Source organism: Rhinolophus sinicus, linkage group LG01 (genome assembly GCF_036562045.2).
Source record: "Rhinolophus sinicus isolate RSC01 linkage group LG01, ASM3656204v1, whole genome shotgun sequence".
NCBI lineage: Eukaryota > Metazoa > Chordata > Mammalia > Chiroptera > Rhinolophidae > Rhinolophus > Rhinolophus sinicus.
In genome coordinates, this window is record NC_133751.1 from 178511680 (window position 1) to 178532641 (window position 20962).

The 20962-nt window shown below is 42.4% G+C and overlaps 1 protein-coding gene across 1 annotated transcript in view; it reads right to left on the bottom strand.

Moving 5' to 3' along the window:
* Positions 1-9127: 9127 nt before the first annotated feature.
* FTCDNL1 (formiminotransferase cyclodeaminase N-terminal like) overlaps positions 9128-20962 on the bottom strand; it is a 113964-nt gene continuing 102129 nt past the window's right edge. The window contains exon 7 of the transcript XR_012498618.1: positions 9128-20572. The gene's annotated coding sequence lies outside the window, so the exon portion shown is untranslated. The remainder of the gene's footprint in view (positions 20573-20962) is intronic.

The following is a 20962-nucleotide window of genomic DNA, read 5'->3' on the forward strand; positions in this document are numbered from 1 at the left end:
TTCCTTGTGTTCTGCCAAAGCGAGGTCCTTCTCAGCTCCTCTTTGCCCTCCCTCACCTCCCACTACCTTACACCTGTTGGGTTATGAGGTCAGTTTCAGATGGATGTTCTTCTGCATTTTTCTCTGTGTTGGCATGAGCAACATCTTCTTTCAAATAAGAAGGTTCATTAAAAAAAACCAAAAACCCAAACCCCCATAAAGCTCCTTGGACATCAAGTGACTCTTACAAAGCAACAATTTGATGAATTAAGTGTAAATGAATCAGAAACATATGGATTAAATTTCCCTCGGAATACGCAGGGGTTTAAATATTCAGAGGGAAAGTGCTTGGGAAAATGTATTCTGAATTTTCCTGAATGCAAAATGTTTGAAAAATAATCTCCAAACTTCCTCAACAGCTTCCCCACAGCCGGTCCACCGGAGTGATTCATACCCGTTATCTAGGCGTAGCGCATGGTCACAGAGCCTTCCCAGCTCTGCCGCCAGGGGTAATCACCATGCTATATGGAGTGTGCCGTGAAGAGAGGCTGTGAGGCCTCGGGCTTGTCTGTGTTCCCACTCACACAGGGTTTGTTTTTGTTTGGTTTTTCATAGGAGAGAAGAACGTCGTAATGATTTCCACTACCACTCACTCACCCCCTCCCAATCATTTTATTCCCATCACTGAAAGCCTCAGGGAAAATCTACTGTGTGTGACAAAGAAATATGTCTTTTCTCTGTGTTACAGACCTTGGATTGCATCCAGGGCCCCCCTTCCCCCCGGAGGCCAGCTCTCATCGTTTATGATTTGCATTTCATTGCCATATACTGAACCCAGCGAGAAGTTGTCTGAACCAGCAGAATGGTGGGAGCTAAACGCAGCAAGCAAGAAGTCTCCACTTTCCAGCTCACTCTGCACTGAGGCTGCATTGCCAGAAATCTACAGCCAAATTTGATTTAAAATTTATACAAGCAAAGAACATCAACACAAGTACACTCCGTCTCTCTTCTTTTCCCCTTTCCCAAGACCCTTCTTGGCCCGGGAACCTCTATTTTGTTTAATTTAATTTTAGATTGCTAATAATTATCCCTTTCTCCTTCCCCCTACCCTTGCTTACTCTTGTCATTTGACTTTCAACAATGTCTTTATTTTCTTAAACTCTCTTTACCCGTGAATCTTCAACTTGCAACACTGAGCAAAGTCAACTTCTGGAATGTTGAACATTATGAATTTGAGAGAGGAAAGTAGTAGGTTCAGTCTAATATTTGGGAGGGAGGGAGTTCAATTTAGAAGGTATTAAAATACATAGGATATACTCTACATAGGGAAAGAAAATCCATTTATCCTGCCCTGTACATTACCATTCTTATAAGTGCTAATGAAAGAGCTATAGGAAAGATTTTTTTTTTAAAAAATGAAGTCGTATCTGATATTCAGACAGGTTAGCTAGGACTGCAGAACGAGACTACTAATTTGAAGAAAGGACTCTCTCCTAAACTACACATCTATGTTTTGGAACTAGTGTTGAAATGTCTCCATGGGTTAGTCTTACCAGCACCTCAGAATAAAAAGTAAACTGCTTCCTCTCCTGTATTCCTACCTTTGTTAAGGGTCATGGTGGAAGCCACTTCTTCCCCACCCCATGTCCAAGAGGCCACAAGGAGTGATCATTTTCTAAATGCTTCCTATTTAGTTCACACCTGAGCCCCTCAGCCTGAATTGGTACCATCGTGTGCTAATCTGCCCTTGATTGGTGTGTCATTCCATCATCCACACTGAAACCCTGGTGATAGTTCTAAAAAGCACCCCTGAGTGTGGCTGTCCTACAGAAACCCTTCCATGTCTTCCATTGCCAGGAAAGCGGTTCTCAAGGGTGAAGGGGTGGAGGGAAGAGAATTGACCCAATTCTCCCCAGGCAACTTTTGTATTCTGCACCATTTCTACAACAGTGTCCATCCTCCCTCTTGACTGGGACATGGTGTGAGAGTTCGAAGGGGAGTTGGAAAGGCCTCTGGTTCATTCTAAGGTCGTCTCTCTTCCCTTTCCTGCTCACTTCCCCTTCTCCTTTGTCTCCTCCCCAAGCCCTCAGGCCTAGAGGATGAAGTCCAGCCTCCCCAGAGCACAGGAGGCATTGCAGCCGAGGCAGCCTTTCCCTGCCCCTCATCCCTTGCACACCCCACCACAGTCACCCCAGGCTTCTTGCCCATCCAGACTCTCTCCCTTTCCATATCTGTAGTTCCTGTTTTTCCCTCCATCTGAAATGCTCTTTCTTTACCGGCTATCTCCCCCTTCTCTATCAAGCTTCAACTCAAACATTTCCTCCTTCATCACCTGGGGCACATCAGGCGCTTACAAGGACCTGAAATGTGCTGTCTGTCTGTCTTTTCCCCAGTCCAGGACTTTCTGAGGGGTGACGCCAGATTTTATGCATCTGTTTCCCCCAGTAGATGCTTAGCGATTTTTTTGAATGACTGGATGTATTCGTGTGTAAATAAGTAAAGGAAATCATGGTAGTCAGGTCTACGTGAGCTGACTTGTACATGTCCTGCAAACAGTTTATAGTAATACCTTATTGGACATAGTAATGTCTTGTTATTGTACAATCAATCCAATTTGGCCACTAGGCTACCAACAACAAGACTATGGTACAACTGAACTAGTTATTTTGGTCATTTAACATGCAAAGGAGACTTAGCCACTTGTCGAATGAATCACATATGAAATAAATTCTTCCCCTCAAAAAGAGTGTATACCAACTATTATTAATTTAAAAATGCTAACATTTATTTATTGAATCCTTACTATGCACCAAGCGGTGTCCTACGTGTTTTAAGCTTACCGATTCAATTAGTCTCACAAAAATTCTAAAAGGCACGTGCTTTTATGGTGTCTACTTTACAGATCAGAGAGCTACCCACAGGCACCCAGCAAGCCCTGAAAGAACACACACAGCTTATGTTCTCACCCAGTAGGTTATGCGGTGTCTCAGGATACAACAGTTGCTACTAAAAAGAGCAAAACAATATTTTCCAAAGTAGGACCATAATTAAACTCTCTCTTCCATCTTCTATATTCAGATCAAAAAAGACACCACAAACCCCAGTTGCTCTGTAGCTAGATCCTGTTACTCCATTGGTCAATTTACTCATGATACATAACACACCAAAAATCACAAGGAAAGTTGTTTCCAACTTGATCAAACTGATTTTTGCCCCTTCCCCCCCTATAAAACTGGTTCAGAGATACCTTAACTTAATCATTACCTGGAGAGCAAATATGTGGGTGCTCTGCAGCTTCAAGGACACAGGATCCCCAAAATGACCAAATAAATGTGAATCAGGTGAGCCAAGAGTGAAGCCAAAGTGAACAAAAGAGAAGGACCCCAAGGACTCTATAAGTGGATGACATTTCACATGCTGACTGCCCCTGCATCCTGCTATCCCCTCAAAATTCTGAACTTTTGAATAAAAGAACTACCTTGCTTCCCTGTCGATGTTCTGTTTATCCAAGACAGGAAACCAGGCTTAAAGGAAGTGAAAAACGTATTTGTAACCATGCCATCTTTTTCTATTTCCTTTCGTAATCTTGTGTTATAGTAATTATGTTATAATTACTATAAAATAACAATGAAAATTAAATCAGTAATGGTTCTTCTTTCATAAAAGGTAGGAAGCAGGTTTTGACTTCCATCCTTACCTCCATAGCCCCTACCCACTTCACTTCCCAGAGACTCTTGGGTGAGCCTTCTGGTCTACCAGGAGACCCTATACCTTAGTGGACCTGGGACTGAATTCTATGCCCAGCTCCTCAACGGAAGGGAACCATTTAACCTCTTTTCACCATTATCTCCCAATCTGCAAAAGTCCAAAACAATGTGGGCTGCTTGCTTCCCTTATAGGAGATTGGTGAGAAGTAACAATATTAGGTCCATGCTGTCAGCTTTCCAGGGAGCTGGGATCTTGGGAATCAGAGACGCTGCGTGAATATCACAGGACTTTGAGCTGTTCATATTCTTCAGAACCCGGGGTACTGGGACACCAGCTTTTCTATTTGTGATTTGAACTGGTGCCCAAAAGAGAAGAGGGTAAGACATGACTGAAGGATATAATTGAGATAACCCTTCTGGTGACTGTCCATTCAACATCTGTCTGAGGGGAGCTGATTACAGGGCCTCAGATTGCAGAGTCCATTATCATTAGAGCATTATTTGGTACTGAATGCTTTGAAAGGACAGGTCAGGCCACAAATGACTTTGTTAAATGTGGAGTAAACACTCCCTGCACCCCACCGCCACTCCACCCATTCCAAGCTGTTATAAATTGAGCTGTGGGGTGCCTTTCTCCTCTTTTTCCTACCCTGCCCCACTCCTGTGGCCCCCACCCCTCATTTTAAGAGTTCACAAACGGTTCCTGCCAGTTTAAGCAAAAAATGTTCCGAGAGGTAACAGGGCCATGGTAATTAATTTTGCTCCTTGACTGGAAGGTGAAAAGCTTTTTATTATGTAAATTATAAATGTCCTGAAGGGAAACTTTATCTCCCTCTCACCAATGAGCCCATCAAGCTGCCTGAATCAGGATTTTTTTTTATTTTTTATGTTTATTAGTCTAGGGGGGCCAGTTAGGATGTTTCATAGCTTCTAAGTGCTGACATTTATCTATTGCTTCCAAATAAGCCTAGTGGCAGGGAGCCACCAGCAAAGTCACTAAATATGGGGGAGGGGAGTACGTCCACAGACAGGCAGAAAGCAAAGGGAGAGACCTCAGCCCAAGGCAAGGCAGGAACGCTGAGGGCTTTGTCTCTTTCTCCCCAAGTCTCCCTCCCCTGTGATTCCTTCTCACCTGCCTCATCTCTGCCTTGGTCAATGAGACCCTGGACCCCTGGGCACATGGACCTTCCCTGGGGCCAAGGATGGCCCGGTCCTCCCTCCACACCCCACACGCACTCCGAGCCATAATACTTTGGCTCTTTGGAGACCATTTTTACTCTCAAAAGAACACTGCACCTTTTTATTCCCCCAGAGGAACAAATTTATGTACTACAATGGTACATTTTATGTCACCCTGGCTGGGCCACAATGCCCAGATACATGGTCAAACATTATTCTGGAAGTTTCTGTGAGGGTGCTTTTGGATGAGAGTGACATTTAAATGGGTAGACTTTGAGTAAAGCAGATTGACCTCCACAGTGTAAGTGGGTCTCAGCCAATCAGTTGAAGTCCTGAATAGAACGAAGGACTGACTTGCCCTGAGCAAGTGGGAATTCTATAGCAGATACGTACAGCAACACTGGCTACTTTCTGGGTCCCCAGCCTGCTGGCCCACTCTGCAAATTTGGAACTTGCAGCCTCCATAATCACAATCACATGAGCCAGTTCCTCAAAATCTCTCTCTATAAAGGTGAATATAGATATACTTGATATAGATGTAGATATACATATACACATAGATGTAGATGTAAATATAGATATTGATATAGCCTATTGGTTCTGTTTCTCTGGAGAACCTTGGCCAATATATATGCCCATGAGAGTGTAGACCACAAAGACCTCTCTACTCCAAGAGGTTAGGGTATATGATAGTGATTGGGGCCTAAAAAGCCTGGAGAAAAAGTAAGCTTCAGCTTTCTTATTTTACACTGCAACCTCTCTTGATCTATAGTTGGGCTGTTGGGTGACACATCCTAGGCTGCAGAGCAGAGCAGAAAGCAGGTGGAAAAGAAGAAGAAAGAGGTGAGATGAGCATTTCCTAACTGGTCCAGATCTGAGTGCAAGCTCTGCATCTTCTTTTTAAAAAATAACAAGTCCATCTGATTGACAGATAGGCGGCATAAGTTCATGAGCAGCTTACTCGTCCTTCAACAGTACAAAGGCCTGGGTGCATGGTGGGAGGTGAGACAGTGCCTTGCTTTTCTGGAGCTTACAGTCTGGTGAAGGACTTAGGTATTACACAAACAAAGCCACATGTACATGTATTTCATGATATCTGCTGAATCCCATTAGAGGAACTAACCCTGTTTTGTTACAGAATGAAAGGTCAGCAAAGGCATCTCTGAAAAGACAACATTTTAGAGAAACTGAAAAATAGCAGTTGCCCACCAGGAGAGCATTTCATGTGAGGCAGCGGCAGATGTGGAGCTTTGAGGGAGGAAAGATCTCCGGGAAGAGCAGAAGCGGAGGCAGGCAGGAGAGCAGGGTCCTGGAGTCAGGTGAGGTGGGTGGGGCTGAATCACTCAAGAGGAGTCAGTCCACCCGGCAGAGGCAGTTGTCTTTTCTCCAAGTACAGTGAGAAGCTGGTGAAGTATTTTAAGCCGAGGAGTGAAACTATCCTAATTTATATTTGTAAAAATTATTTTGGCTGCCTGTGTGGAGACTGGATTGGAGAGTACACATGGCAAGACCAACATGATGGATAGTCTCTTTCTCCTCTCCTCTCCAACTCCGTAAGGGAAAACCTGTATTGACCTTCTCCCCTTTGGCTTGTTGCCTTTAGAGTGGAGGCATTTTTGCTTATAGGAGGATAGATTTAATGGACATATATAATTTTTACATGGAGACATGGTAGACAGAGAAAAGCCATTGGGTGCTGAATATCCATAGGTTTTTGAGTGCGGTGAGGAGGGGTTGCCATTAAGTAAGAAGCTTACTTGGGGTTTCTTTCTTTTTCTGGGAGAAGCAGAGAAGCATTTGAGAATAGAGAATGAGGAAGAAAGGGAAGGGAAATTTAAAAGTATTACTGTAGATTACGATGGGATCTTTCTATACATATTTATCAAGAAAAATAAATTAAGGATATGAGTCCTTTAGTAATTACTGTTGGTTGTTAACAACGCTTCCTTAGATCTACCACTCTTCCAACATTAGCCCATGTAGGCCTTTACACAAGGGTGGTAAGGCCTTTATACAAACAGGATGCTTAAGCACCCAACAGGCCAGAGCAATAACGGCTTGGACATGGCTGTGAAAGAGTAGGGCCTCAGACCTTACTGTGATGGTGAAGACATAAAGCAGAAGATGGAGCAGAGTTGATATTGTCCCCAAATATCTGTTCTTCCTTTCTTCCATGGTAGTAATATTTTAATCTCATCATTTGGACACTCAGAATACAGACTCCAATTCCCAGCCTTTTTTAGAGTTGAGTGTGGCCATGTGGCCAAAGTATGGCTGATGGGGTGAGTAGAGGAAATAAAAGCAACTTCCAGAATATGCCTCAAAAGGGAAGTGTGCCCTCTCCTGGCCCCTTTTCTCCATTTCCATGGGCTGAACTGTGGATGTGGTGGTAGGCCATTTGGGTGGTAGGAGGAAGGCAGCCTCCTAGGGGTGCTGGAGACGCAGATGGAAGGTGCTGAGCCCCGACTCCCTTCCAGGCCAGGATGGCTAATGCCAGACTCGTATGTAAGAAACAACTTCTATCTTATTTAAGTCATTATTTAAAACCATATCTTAACAAATACAAGTTGTTTTCTGGAGAGCTTACAGTGTCTTAAAATTTTCCCCTCCCCTCCCACCCTAGAAGTGCGGCTAAAAGAACAAGGGTAGTGTCCTCCTACAACCCTCTCCACAGATTGAGGGATTTAGGGCTTTCACCAGTGTGCTCTGAAGTTTAGACAAGCAGTGATTCACAAAGTGAGTCTGTGTCCTTCTGTAACCACTTTTTAGTGGCCATTAATTAAAAATTAAAGCCCACGTGGGCGCGCGCGCACACACACACACACACACACACACAAAAACTTTACAATAACCCCCTTCCTTCCCCCCCCCCCCACCCCGCAGTATTTATTTTTAGAAAACAGTTTCAACACTTTTAGTGGTAGAAAGTTCCACTCAGGCTTTGGAAATCTCTGTAAAATACATTTCCATGTAGTAAAAACTGTGAAATCCATCATATAGAACATGATAGCTGAGTAAAAGAACCCTAGTTTTACTACCAGCCCCATAAGTGACATCACAGTTAGGCCGCTTGAGTACTGTAATGCTCTATACCTCGATTTCACATTTGGAAAAGAGCAACTCCCCTAAAGAAACATTGTGAGGATTATAGCATCATATGGACTTAGGGTAAAAGGAGACTTCACTGGGCACCTGGTCCAAACACCCATCCAAGGTGTTTCCCCTGCATCGCTTCCTTGCTAAGAGGGTTGCCATCTATTGTGCTCAGTATCTATGTTTCCAGATGAAAAAGACCTCACTATTATTTAATGTAGTGTATCTGACACATAAAGCAGTAGACATTTGCTAAAAACAGTACCTTTATTCTGTCAGACTGTTTTTTTGTACAGACAGATGTGGCTTTGAACTTCAGGTTCACCATGTATGTGACCTTGGCAAGCCACTTACTGTCTTTAAGCCTCCACTCCCTCGGTTGTTGTAATACATATTTCAGGGATCACAAAGCAACATAAACCTATACATAGCATCTACACTTAGCAATTACCTAATAATTACATGGTGGTTGTTGCTGCTATGGTTACTTTGATCATGATCAATATTACAGTCATTCTAGGAGTAGTATAGCTAACAGCCTAGGTAAAAATCCCAGCTTTGCCACCCACTCACTGTGTGACCGTGGGTAAGTTACTTAACGTTGCTGTGCCTCCATTTCCTCCTCTGTAAATGAGGAATGATAACACTACATCACGTTTGCTGTGAGGGTTAAGTGTGTAAAAAGATATAAAGCACTTTGAACAGGGCTTTAGTAATAGTAAGCATTATATATAAATATCAGCTCCTGTAATTAATTATTAAAGAGTGACGACTTCGAAAATAAGAAGGCCTATTATCCAGGAAGTGAGCAGGACTCTTCACATGTTCTAAAATGAAATTACACATGACTGATGTAGAAAAACGGTTGCCCAGAGTCCATTCTTAACTGTATGGTAAAATGAAGGCGATCACGAATGTGGATATTTTGGAATGGTGCCTAAAAGAAAAAACCTCTTATACTTGTCCTTTATAGTAAATTGCTTTCCTAAATATGCTTTTCATTGTGGTAATATGAAGTACCCTCAACATGAAGCAGTAGTACAGGGAATGGGAGACAATCTGGGGTTTAAAGTGGGCAGATGGAAGTTTAATGTGTTTAAGTTTTTAGAAATATTTTAAATAAAATGATAGAATTTTTTTTTATTTAAAAACCATTTCTTATTTTTCCCCCCAGTGTTAAGTGAGCTGAAAACCTCAGCAGAAAGCATGGTTGACAGAGCATGGAGGTAGGAACCTGGCTTCCTCAAGTCTCTGCCACATTCTTCCACCAACCAGCTGGCTTATACTGTGTCACCTAACATCTCCGAGCCTCAGTTTCCTTATGTACAAATGAGAGGGCTTAATTAGAAGAACTCTAAGATCCTTGCAATTTTTCACATTGCAAGATCCTCTGTTAACCTGGCCAGGTACACATTAGGAGGCAAGTGGTACTGCCTAATTTTGGGGATAACTTTCCTAGATTTCTTATTCCGTGTTTTACTAAGTAATCTCTCAACATGTTAGAGTATTTTATTGTAGAGACCTACAAAGGAAAGGATATTGTATCAGTCACAACAGGTTATGTTACGACAATCATCTCAGGGGCTTTCAACAGCTCAGTTTTGTATTTACTCACACTACGTGTCCATCAAGAGTCAGCTGTCACACTGCTCCACGACTTCATTCCTAGGCTGATGGAGCAGTCTCTATCTGGGCTTTGCTGTCCTTCTGGCAGAGAAAGAGAAACATTCCAAACGACAAGCAGGCTCTTAAAACTATAGTGAAGAAGTTATACACATCACTTCTTCCCACATTTTATTGGTCAGAGCAAGTCACATGGTTTCTCCTGACTTCAGCTAAGAGGGGGTGGATTATCCATCCACCCACAGGGAAAAACACAACGTGGAAAGAAAATGGAATACTTGGTGACCACTGATACAGTCTACTGCAGATGTCAATGGAGACTATATCTTCTGAACTGGAAAATGATTTGCTCCTAAAAAGAAGAAGAAGCCCCTCTTTGTTAAGGAAAATTACCCTTACGAGAATGCTTGCAACCCAAGTGCACATATATAAGAACACTTCTAGGAAAACGCTGGCTGTGGAAGCAGTTTCTTTTTGCTATTTTGTGAGAAAATAAATGCCAAACAAATAAGGAATAAAAAAAAACAAAAACAAAAACAAGGAAAGGGGTACCATTAGGGATAGGGAGAGAGATCAGGAGTTGGGGAAAACCCAGTCTTGGAGAGATGACACCGTTTTCTGCAGCTCCAGGCGGTTCCAGCTCATGATTGCGTGCAAGCAGAATGTGAACGCGAAGGATGCCAGCAAGTACATAAAAGGCAGAGGAAGAAGGATCAACATGTTTTGCTGCCATTTCCAGGAAAGGGATGGTGTCCCCAGCAGCCTCCCACAGTAGATGACCAGAAAAAAAAAGCAAACACAAATAACACTCATTGAAAAGCCGAGTCGTGACTACTGTTTCACAGCACATCCTCCCTCAAATCCTGGCTGCAAACCAGCCCAGCCACTTGAAGCAGTGTTGGCAGCTTGCTCTCTCTTGGCACTGGGTATGCATGGCAGCTGGATGGCTTGTAGTCAGTGTAGTTTTGCAGCTGGTGGTGGTAGCAATTGGCAAAAATGAACTGTCCAGATGGGCATTAAATTTTCTTTAATGTTTATAATATGTCAAAAGAGAATAATCCTATGTCAAAATGGCTTAGAGGAACTTTTACTCAGGAGCTTATAGAAATTCCTTTTTGACAAGATGGTGGTTGCTTTCTTTCCACGACGTATGTCAATTTCATTCCCTTACACTAGGTCGGGGTGCTTCTCCACAACGGAAGTACTTTTGGTGAAAAGGGTTTCTCAGGCTCTCCTGATCCTTAGCCAACGTTTAGCAGTATGGGCACAGGATTTGAACTGAAGGTCCAAAAGGAAAATGATGTGTGATTCTGGAATTTTTATGATCCTCAGAGGGACCGGCACCATCCAGGTAATGTTATAAAATTAAGAGTAAACTATTAACTGTTGTATAGGAGAGCAAGCATTGGGCACATTTTCAGACATATAAAACAGGTATGGAACGAATCTCCGAAATACATATCTTAAAATTGCTATGAATCCATGAGTACAACAAACAACAATGTATTGTAAAAATGTGCTTAGGGTGTAAATGCAATTCGTAGAAGAGGAGATTCAGGTGTCCTGTACATTACGAAATGATCATCAAGCTCATTAGTGACCGGAGCAAAGCCAGGTACCATTCTCACCAAACATACGGGGGACAAACGAAAGATAGTTAACATCAAAGGCGGCAAGTGTGTGCGGGAATAAGTGCCCTCATACTTTACACATTACTGGGGGGAATAACTATACATACAAGGCAGTATTGCCACTTTGGAAGACAATTTCTCAGTATCTATAAATTAAAAATACACAAGCCCTATGACCCAGCAAATCCTTTTCATATCCACCTCCTCCTCCTGCCCCCATGCGAGAATATTCACAAATGCACACAGGAAGCCAATGCATTGGTATTAATTACAGCACTATGACTCAAAGCATGGTCCTTGGACCACCAGCATTAGCATTCTCTGAGAGCTTGTTAGAAATAGGGTGCTTGTCCCATCCCAGAACTACTGAATCAGAGTACGTGGGGGTGGGGTCCCGGACTTTATTTTAACAAGCTCCTCTGGTGATTCTGACACTTGCTTAACTTTGAGAAGTATGATCTAAAATTGTAATGGAGGAAAAATGGAAACAATCTAAACGTCCATCATAAATCATGGCTTATTTATATTTTAGAAAATTAGCCAGCAATTTGAAAGAATGGGGTTGATAAGTGCTGATCCAGAAAAATATGGAAGATAGACATTTTACTGGACCAAATGTATGGTATCATAGTATTTATGTTTTAAAAAACTACAGAACTGTATCACATATTTCTCCACGCTCATATTTGTACATATATGTATATGTGTATGCATATATGCAAACATTCAGCAAAATGTCCAGAGGATACACATCAACTGATAACAGTGGTTTTTCTGGGAAGGAGATTAGGATTGGGACAGCAGTCAAGGAAGACCATAGCTTTTCGTCATTTGAGTTTTTTTCAAGAAGAGCTTACATGTGTAACGTTCGTGAAAGTATATTTTTGACTGGGGATCTGGGTTCTAGGTTCTGCCTAGGTGTCACCCAGCTGTGTCCTCTTAAGCAAATGCCAGACCCTTGGTCTTCCTTCCGCTTCCTCACCTGCCAAAGGAGGAATCGGGCCAGTTAAACCCCAGAGTCCTTTCACTCAGCTTCTTCATGTTACGATTCTTGCCAGAGTCATCGGAATGCCAAAATCAGATCTCTTAATGAAAATGACCAAAGAAATAAAGGGAAGCATGCATATCTGTGTCTTTTGAGGAGCTAGTGAATAATTACTTCCACGTGTCATCTTAGGACAAATGACTTGCATGGGATTTCCTGTGTTTAAATATCATTGTGGCTATGAGAAATCTCTTTGTTTTTCAAGTAAAAGTTTAGAGACCTGATAAAACAAATTGCTCCTCAAAATTTTCCGAGGGGCTTGGATTTAACTGAATCTTCAGGACTCTGGTTCCAGGTGCATCTGTGTGAGTGCCAATCACATGAGTGCCCTGTCCTAGCAGAATGTGTTGGTGGCTCAGATGGCAATCACGTATGTGGTGGATCACACATGTATGTGGTGAACATGTAATTACATCAGGCACATAGATGGCCTCAGATTGAAGAGCCACAGCGAGAGTCGGTAAGTATCATGTTTAGATTATAACAGAAAAACTAGAGATTTGGGTCAATCACTCTATATTTCTTCAGTTTAATATATCACATTTAAAGAATTAAGAAGGAGAAATAATTTGTATCATGTATGACTCTGGATTGGTTTTGACCAAAATACAGAGAAATTTGAATAAACCAGAATTCCTATGGGAATACATATAAGAACTTTGATTAAATAAGAATTAAAAAGAAAACAAAAGTTATATTAAAAAGCAAAGAGTGCAGCAAAGCTAACTGCAAAGTTCAATGAACTCTGCCCCATAAGAGAAAGTCCTGCTTTCTTGATCAAATGCAGTATTTAAACATAGCCGTGAACCAGAAAGCGCTTTAGAGACTGTGAACAGCCCTGTCATTTTATAATTCGTTAATGATAAATGTGGGACTAGAATCCAGTTTTCCTGTCTCAGGGCTCCTTCCTGAGTGTAAACAGAACAAATACGAATGCCTTTAGCACCTAGCATCCACGTGGATGAGTCAGCCCAATTTAAGAAGGAAATTATTTCTGAAAAAACAGAGCGTTAAATGCTTTTCATTATATAGCTCTAAAGCAAATTTAAAGAAGAATTTATGGGGAAAACACCCTTTTATAAACATAAATACCTTATGTCTTTTATTGGAATTTAATAATTCTGGACATGGAATAATTTCCTTCTAATCTTTTAAAAATAAATATAACTATACAGTCTGCTAGGTATTCTCCCAGATCCGTGCTCCGTATTTCCCTGCCTTGTTCTGCTCCCGGGAAGCTGTCCTCCACTATGGGTGCCCTTGCCTGCAGGCTTCTGTTGAGTTTGTCCAACAGGAAATAAGGCAGGAGAGGTTAGTATTTGGAGGAGAAAGAGAAATAGGGGCGCTGTCCTTCTCCACCACAGCCCCCAATCCTGCCGCGCCTCCTCACTGTCTTGCTGGCAGTGGGTACTTGGCAGTCCCTCTGCTAAGGCTCCCAGCTCTCTCTGGACTCAGGTAATAGTGGCCTTTGGGTCCCTTTATACCCATCCGTTATGGTGTCTTTGACACGGCCCACACTTCTGTAATTAGTCACTTCATGAAACTCTTTTCAGTTAATCTCATAAATGTACCATTAGTTTCCTGCCAGGACCCTAACTGCTCGCTGCACAAAGTAATAAGTCTGTAGGTTTCTGTGAACACTGGTATAAAGCCAGCAACTGGCAGAGTCCAATACCATCCCTGAATAGATCCTGGCCAGAGCCAGATCAGGTCCTGCACAATTCACGTCTGCCTCTCTGCACGTTCTGCCGCCCTGTTGGGAGGGGCCACCTGCCACGGACCTGAGCATCTTGTGCGTTCTTGCTGGCTGTGCGTAGAGTGCAAGGCCCTGGCCGTTCTTGAATCAGGTGAATTGGGTGAGATAATGTCTCTCTCCAGGAAAAGAGTAGTCCTACCAGTTGCTATAAACAGAGAGGTGTTTCTCGGCTGCACACACACCCTCTGAGTATGCAGCATCCATTTGGCCCATCGGTGTTGCCCCCATAGGACTTGGGAAACAAAGGAAAGTGACACAAACACAATTCTCCCACTCCTTGTCCCTGGAGTCTCATGTCTTCTGCAGCATCCATGAGATGGGAGCAGGCAAATGTCTAAGTTTGTAAGGAGGCTAACATCTCAGACCCTGCCATTCTCATGTACTACACTCCAGACACACTGGCCTCTTCCTTTCTGCTCCTCAGGCACACAGCTAACTCCTGTCTTCAGGATTTTGTTCTTTCTGTTCCCTTCATGTGAAATGCTCAGGCCCAAGGTCTTCACGTGGCCTCCTCTGACTTTTCTCCAGCCTCAGGTCGCTTGTCATCTCCTGAGCAAGGCCTTCCTTCACTATCCAATCAGAAGTCCCTCTATCCCATCACCCATTTTATTGTCTTCTTCACAGTTTTTACTATCTCACGTTATCTCTCAGTTGTTTGTTTAATGCCTATCTTTCCCCCACTAAAATGTAAATAAGCTCCAGGAAAAGTGGGGTCTTTTTGGTCTTGTTCTCCATTTCCCCAGAACTTAGAATACTTCCTGGCCCAGGGAAGCAGCACAAGCAGGTATTTGATGAGTAAATGAATAACCAAATGAATGAATGAGTTTTTATAATGTTACCTTTTATTGGGTGACATTATACACTCTTTGACTTTCAGATGCCCCATCTTTATAAATGGGGTTAAGAAAATTATCTGCCTTGTGTCATGTTTATATTATATTAATCATATAAGTGTGCACTTGTATAAAATAACACATTTCATCTTATATGTTACATGTAACCACTAAATGAGATAAGGCAGCACAATTATGAAAACTAAAATATCATTCCTGTAAAATGCAAGGTTCAGTTTTAATATAAACAAGCCCATTTGGGGGCAATCTTAATATTTTCTGCTTTGCAATATCACTTAGAGAGATCACATAATAGTTATTAGATGCATGTTCAACTCAAAAAGGGGATGCTGGAAAAGAGAAGGCGTGAGTGAGGCACTTCTCACCACATCTCATCTTAAGTAATAACACATGAGTGTCTTCTAACCAACAGCGCTGCTAAAGGCCCATCTATTTCTAAGTCACCACAATTACAGAGACATCCTGCAGAGCTGACAACACGCCAGTGATTTCCAGGGCTTCACCCTCACTAATGATGTAGATTCCACCAACACTACAGGAAACCCAGGCTCATTGCTGGATGCTCCATCTGGGGTGTGGAATGTTCACGCTCTCCTCTCCCAGCAATGACTTGCAGTTTGTACTCAGTTTGTAGAACCTCTTGCAACATGGGTAATTTACATCCTTATGCTACAAAACAAGTCCGATACAATATTGCAAGGTGGGAGGGAACAGGAGGCTCCCTGCTTCAAATATTTTTATACAGCTCCCACCAACTGAAGATTCACGGAGGGTCTTTATAGAAGAAATAATAGTACCTTCCTCATCTTGCTTCCATCTCCCCTCCGGCCCCCTCACCTTTCCCCAACCCTCTACTTAGCCACTTCTATTCCCTGCCTGTACCTGCCTGGACTCTCACCTGGTTTTCATGCTCCCCTCCAGGGAAGGGGCAAACTGACCACAGAGACCATTCCTTAGGAAAGAGCTTCATGCAATGCTGAGAGTAATTAGAAAAATCTCAAAATGTCTGACATCACTGACTTCATTAATACAAGGTTTTGTGGTCAGGCTGGAGAAATTCCTATGAAAATTTGAAGTAAATTATGTCTAAAAGAAAGAACTTTCCTCATCTGTTAAATGAAAGGCCAGAGTATTTATTTAACAAATACTGTCAGAGCACTCACTCTGTGCCAGGCAATGTCCAAGTGGATAGACACTACTAAAACATTACGAAATTACTAAACATTACTTGGATTAATTCTCACAAAACCCTATAAGGCAAGCACCATTATTTCCCCATTCTACAGATCAAAAAATGGAGGCAGAGAGAAGTGAAGCAACCTGCCCAAAGTCACACAGATGACAAAGCAGCAGACCCGGGTCTGACCTTAGGCACCTTGGCTCTAGGCAGCGTCTCTCAGCTGTTGTGCCATCTGCCACTTAGATTCAAACCGAAGTCTCATTCTATGCTGACATTCACGATTCAGCTCCCTCAGGGCCTTCGTTTCCAATATGTCTTAACATTCTAATATTCATGAGGTAGATTGTTTGGCCAGATTCTCCCCACTTTCTAGCTCATAAGCCGACTTTCTAAGTAAGTGTGGGCTACAGGGGAGGGATTCGACTGTCATCTGACACTGAGATATATATGGAAATCTAACCCTTTCCAGGCCCAGAGAAGTCTGCCTGCCATTTACTGTTAGTGCAGGAGAACTGACTATGGATGCCTTAAAAAAATGTCCCCTGTGGAATGGGGCATATGAAACCTGGAACCCAGATGCACCTTCTGTTGTGACAGCTCTGTGTACAGGTGGGACCTTCAAGGACCCTGCGCCATGCCCACCAGCTCTTCCCCTGCACTTACTTTTCCCATCCCCGTTGCCAGCATTCAGACCTGCCCAGGCCCAGCCGTGAGGCATCTCTCACCCAGATACACAGTCCTGGTGAAGCTCTCACCTAACTACAGCTTTGTTGAATGGTCTGAGGCCCCACAAAATGCCACAGTGTCACTCATAGTTAAGCAGCTCACATCTAGCACGTGAATACATCCAGGACTTTCTGTCATCTCAACACCCACATCAGCGAGATTTAGTCCCCAAACAGTCAGTAGCAAAAAGCATTAATTAACATGAGGAGGGATGAATAGACAGAGCACAGAGAATTTTTAGGGCAGTGGAAACTATTCCGTGTAATACTGCAAGGGTGGATACATGACATTACACTCTTGCTCAAACCCATACAATGCATCACACCGAAAGTGAACCCTAAAGGAAACTGCGGACTTAGGGTGATAACGGTGGGTCAATGTGGGTTTATCAATTGTTAACAAATGTGCCACTCGGGTGGGGATGTTGACAATGGGGGAGGCCGTGGGTGTGTTGGCACAGAGGGTGTATGAGAACTCTGTGCGTTCTGCTCAATTTTACTGCAAACCCAAAACTCCCTGAAAAATATAAAATCTATTTAAAAAATAATAACATGAGTTTTTATTTCAGGCTCTTGAAAAAGAGGCAAAAAGGAAACCCCACCCTGAAAAGCAAAACCACATGGCATCTCTTTTCTGTCTTCCTTAAGCTTTCAGCCCACTGAGGTTCTCCTGCCTCGTCACTGAGTTTCCTTCTCATTCTCTGTCCTGCTCCCTTTGTTTTTCTTTCTACTTACAGGTACACACACACACACACACACACACACACACACACACACACAGCAACAGGTCTTTTCTCATGAAAGTCAATTTAGCTTCTCTCTGTGTGAAGGTTTCCTCACACCCTGATTCCCATCGCTCAGAGACAACCAGGGCAGGGCCGACATGCAACCCTCCTTAAAATGTCGAGTAGCTGGAAATGCTGTTAATGTAATAAAACCGTTTAAGTGCAAATTTAAATTTAAAATTGCATGCAGTAAAAATTGTATGATTTTGAAACACAATTTTAATGATATTAAGAGCTTCACTTTATGCACAAATTTTGAAATAAAGTGTATCACCCACAAATAAATATGTGTAAGGATTACCTAACTTAAAGCTGACAGGCTGAATAAATTGTGAACTGAATTTAGCCATTGACATGGCCTTGCCACATTAGCCTATGGATAGAAACCCCCACCACCTTTTGGCAGGAACTGTGGCCTTCACCCAGGGCAGACCAGAAGTCCACAGGGCTAAGGACCTAGCTTTTGATTAAATGAGCAGGATTGTTGTTATACCTCACAAATTTTGTTCCTGCTGTATAATTTAGGTATCATAACTATGTAGACAATCACAGCATACTAAATTGTAACTTTAATATGAGATTCAGTATTTCATTTTCTACTTAAACTGTTAAGTATTTCCCAAAGAAAGAAAATGTATGCATATACTAAACAGTGTTTTCTGGGCATATGTGACCCTGAACTTAAGTGTTGACTTGATAAGCGTTGACTTAATGGTTAATGATGCATCTGCTAAGTGTGTAGATTGTAAAGGAAGTACTTTCCATTGTTCAATAATATGTCCCATTTAATTGCTCTATTATTGAATAAAAATCCCTAAAGAATGTTCACTTCCAGCAATGGTTTCTGACTTTCTTTTGGTGTCTAGACAATAATGATTTACTGAAATGTGCAGTGAGCAACATAAGAAAAGGCCTTAAAAATATTTAGTATTTGTAGTTATTAGAGTAGGGGGAGGGAAAACAAAGCAATATTGGAGGTTGCTACTAAGTTTCTGGATCAAAACAATTTTGATATGTGCGTATGTGTGTGTGTGTGTGTGTGTGTGTGTGTATGATTTAATGATAAGAAAGCCCAATGTAAAATAGTTATATTTGATTGAGACAACAGTGCCAGGGTCACAGGTGAGAAGTTTGTACAGTCACAATGATTTTCTATAAAAATTTTAAAGTGCCAAATAATCTTTAAGAAACAAAAAGTTCTGGAAAGTTAGACTCTTTTCCACACTGGGTACCATCTGGGAATTCTGGAAACACTGGCTTCAGAAGCCATTGGAGCCTGGTCTTTCATTCAATATCTCAATCCTCTCAGACCTTTAACCCCGACCGGTTGTCCTCCACTTGAATCGTGTGCTCCCACCTGCCGCGGGTGCACCATACAACCTTACTCCATTTGAGACAGCTTAGTTAGAATTAACTTTCACCTGGTGGTATTAATTCAACCCTGTAGGACAACAAAAGAACTGCATTCATTAACTTCTGCACAAATCTAACTTTTAAAACCTCCAGGTCAGAACGGCCCAAATTTTGTTTTGATGAATTAAAAGGACACTTCCAAACTCAGGAATTCCTCAATGAATTAACAACATTAGTTGAGTTATGTTTAACCTGAAACATATGTATTTAATTTTGGGCCCATTCTCTAGGCTTAGTAAACAAGATGTGATGCATACAGTGGAAAGCCGTGGGTCTCGCTATGTGTATTCTCAACAGAGAGACCACTGAGGGGATGGCAAGAAGCTGTAAAACTTTTTGGGAATGAGTTATGTTGATTCCAGGATATAGTCTGAAAGTTGTGGGTCTTAACAAAAACAAACACCAGTCCTACATAACAGACTGCATCCTTATTTGGTTCATATGTTTGCATGCATAGAAATTCTTAATACAAAGTTCACCTGCTGCCATTAGAATACCATCCACCCCATCACAAACGATCAGGATTAAAGGGGCAGCAAAGGAATGAGGTGTATGTGTTCAGCATCTTCAGTACAGTTGATGGCATACTTCACTCATACCTGTGCTGGCTGAGTATTAGGCATTCAATAAAACTCTTTCCTGGGCTGTAGCGGTCACTCCTTCCTTTGACAGAAAATATGAGTGTATTTTCACCCGACATCTTAGGAGCATGTCACAGGATCATAGATACAATAAGAAGGAACTTAGGAGATAATTTAGCCCAATCTCCCTATTGTGGAGATGAGAAAACAGGTTTAGAGAGGTAACATTACAGCCCAACATCTCACAGGGAGTAGGTGGCAAAGCTGCAGCCCAAAGCCCACATGTGTAAAAGGTCTTTAATCATAATCGTTTTAAATACATAAAGCTGGACAGTTTTTAAATTTTTTTTTAGAACATTCTGTTCTTCTTCTGATGCTAGTTTTCAGTGTCTTCACATCAGATTAGCAAAATACTCACCTCTTCAGACCTGGATCCTTAGTATATTCCTTCCTTTTCTAAAACAGCACATGTTAATTCCTCCGAGTGAAACACAGTGTTCCCAAGTCCCCCAGAGCTGGCACCTATTCAGGCATTATCCCTGCACCGACCACTTTGAAAATTCACCACCTGAAGACTGCCTTCCCTTCTTCTCTGCATATCTGGGGAGGGGAGAACACAGCCCTTTGCTTGTGTACTTCAATATTCTCAAATATTATAAATTCAGGCTAAGACAAAGGGTATTCCAGCCATTGTTTGCAGCTTCTCTCACAGCTCCATGCTGAGTAGAAAAGGGATCAACCACCCACATTTAAAGCAATTATAATTACACACTGTCCTACGAGGAGCAGCTGGTTGCCGGCGGATGCACATCCCGGGAAAACTCACCGGGCTGTGGGCTCTTACTCTGCTGTGGAACCCGGGTCCTTCGGGGGCGGAAAATTGAGGTTCTGAATATTCAGCCCAAAGGCAAGGTCACAGGACAGGCGCGCAGCGAAGCAGCCCACTTGCCGTCAATGCTCAGACTGCCGTGTGCTACAGATCCTGGACACGGGACACGCAAGCTCTTTCCTGCTCTGGTGTCTGATGGAGAGTGAAAAGCACGTGCATTAGTGACCTGAAGTTTGGCCAGATGCAAATGTCAAGGTTAGCACTTGATAACACCATTCAGTTTTAGTCACACAGGTCAACTTCTGGACAACAGAGAATCTGAAGACGACGTGGCGCTACGGCCCAGGACGTGACCCGGAACATTGCAGCGTGTGTTTCAGACAGTAAGTGTTCCACCCCTTCCTGTATTAGACACACCATTGAGTACAACACTTTCATTACATTCAAGGAGGCTCCACATAAAAATGTCAGCAGTATCCAGTTGACTCGTGGAATGGAGAACCGTGCATTAGCTGCCGATTTAAATTAATTTTGCTCCTTGAACCATGAAAAATAGTTCTTTGAACAAGAATTCATGATAAA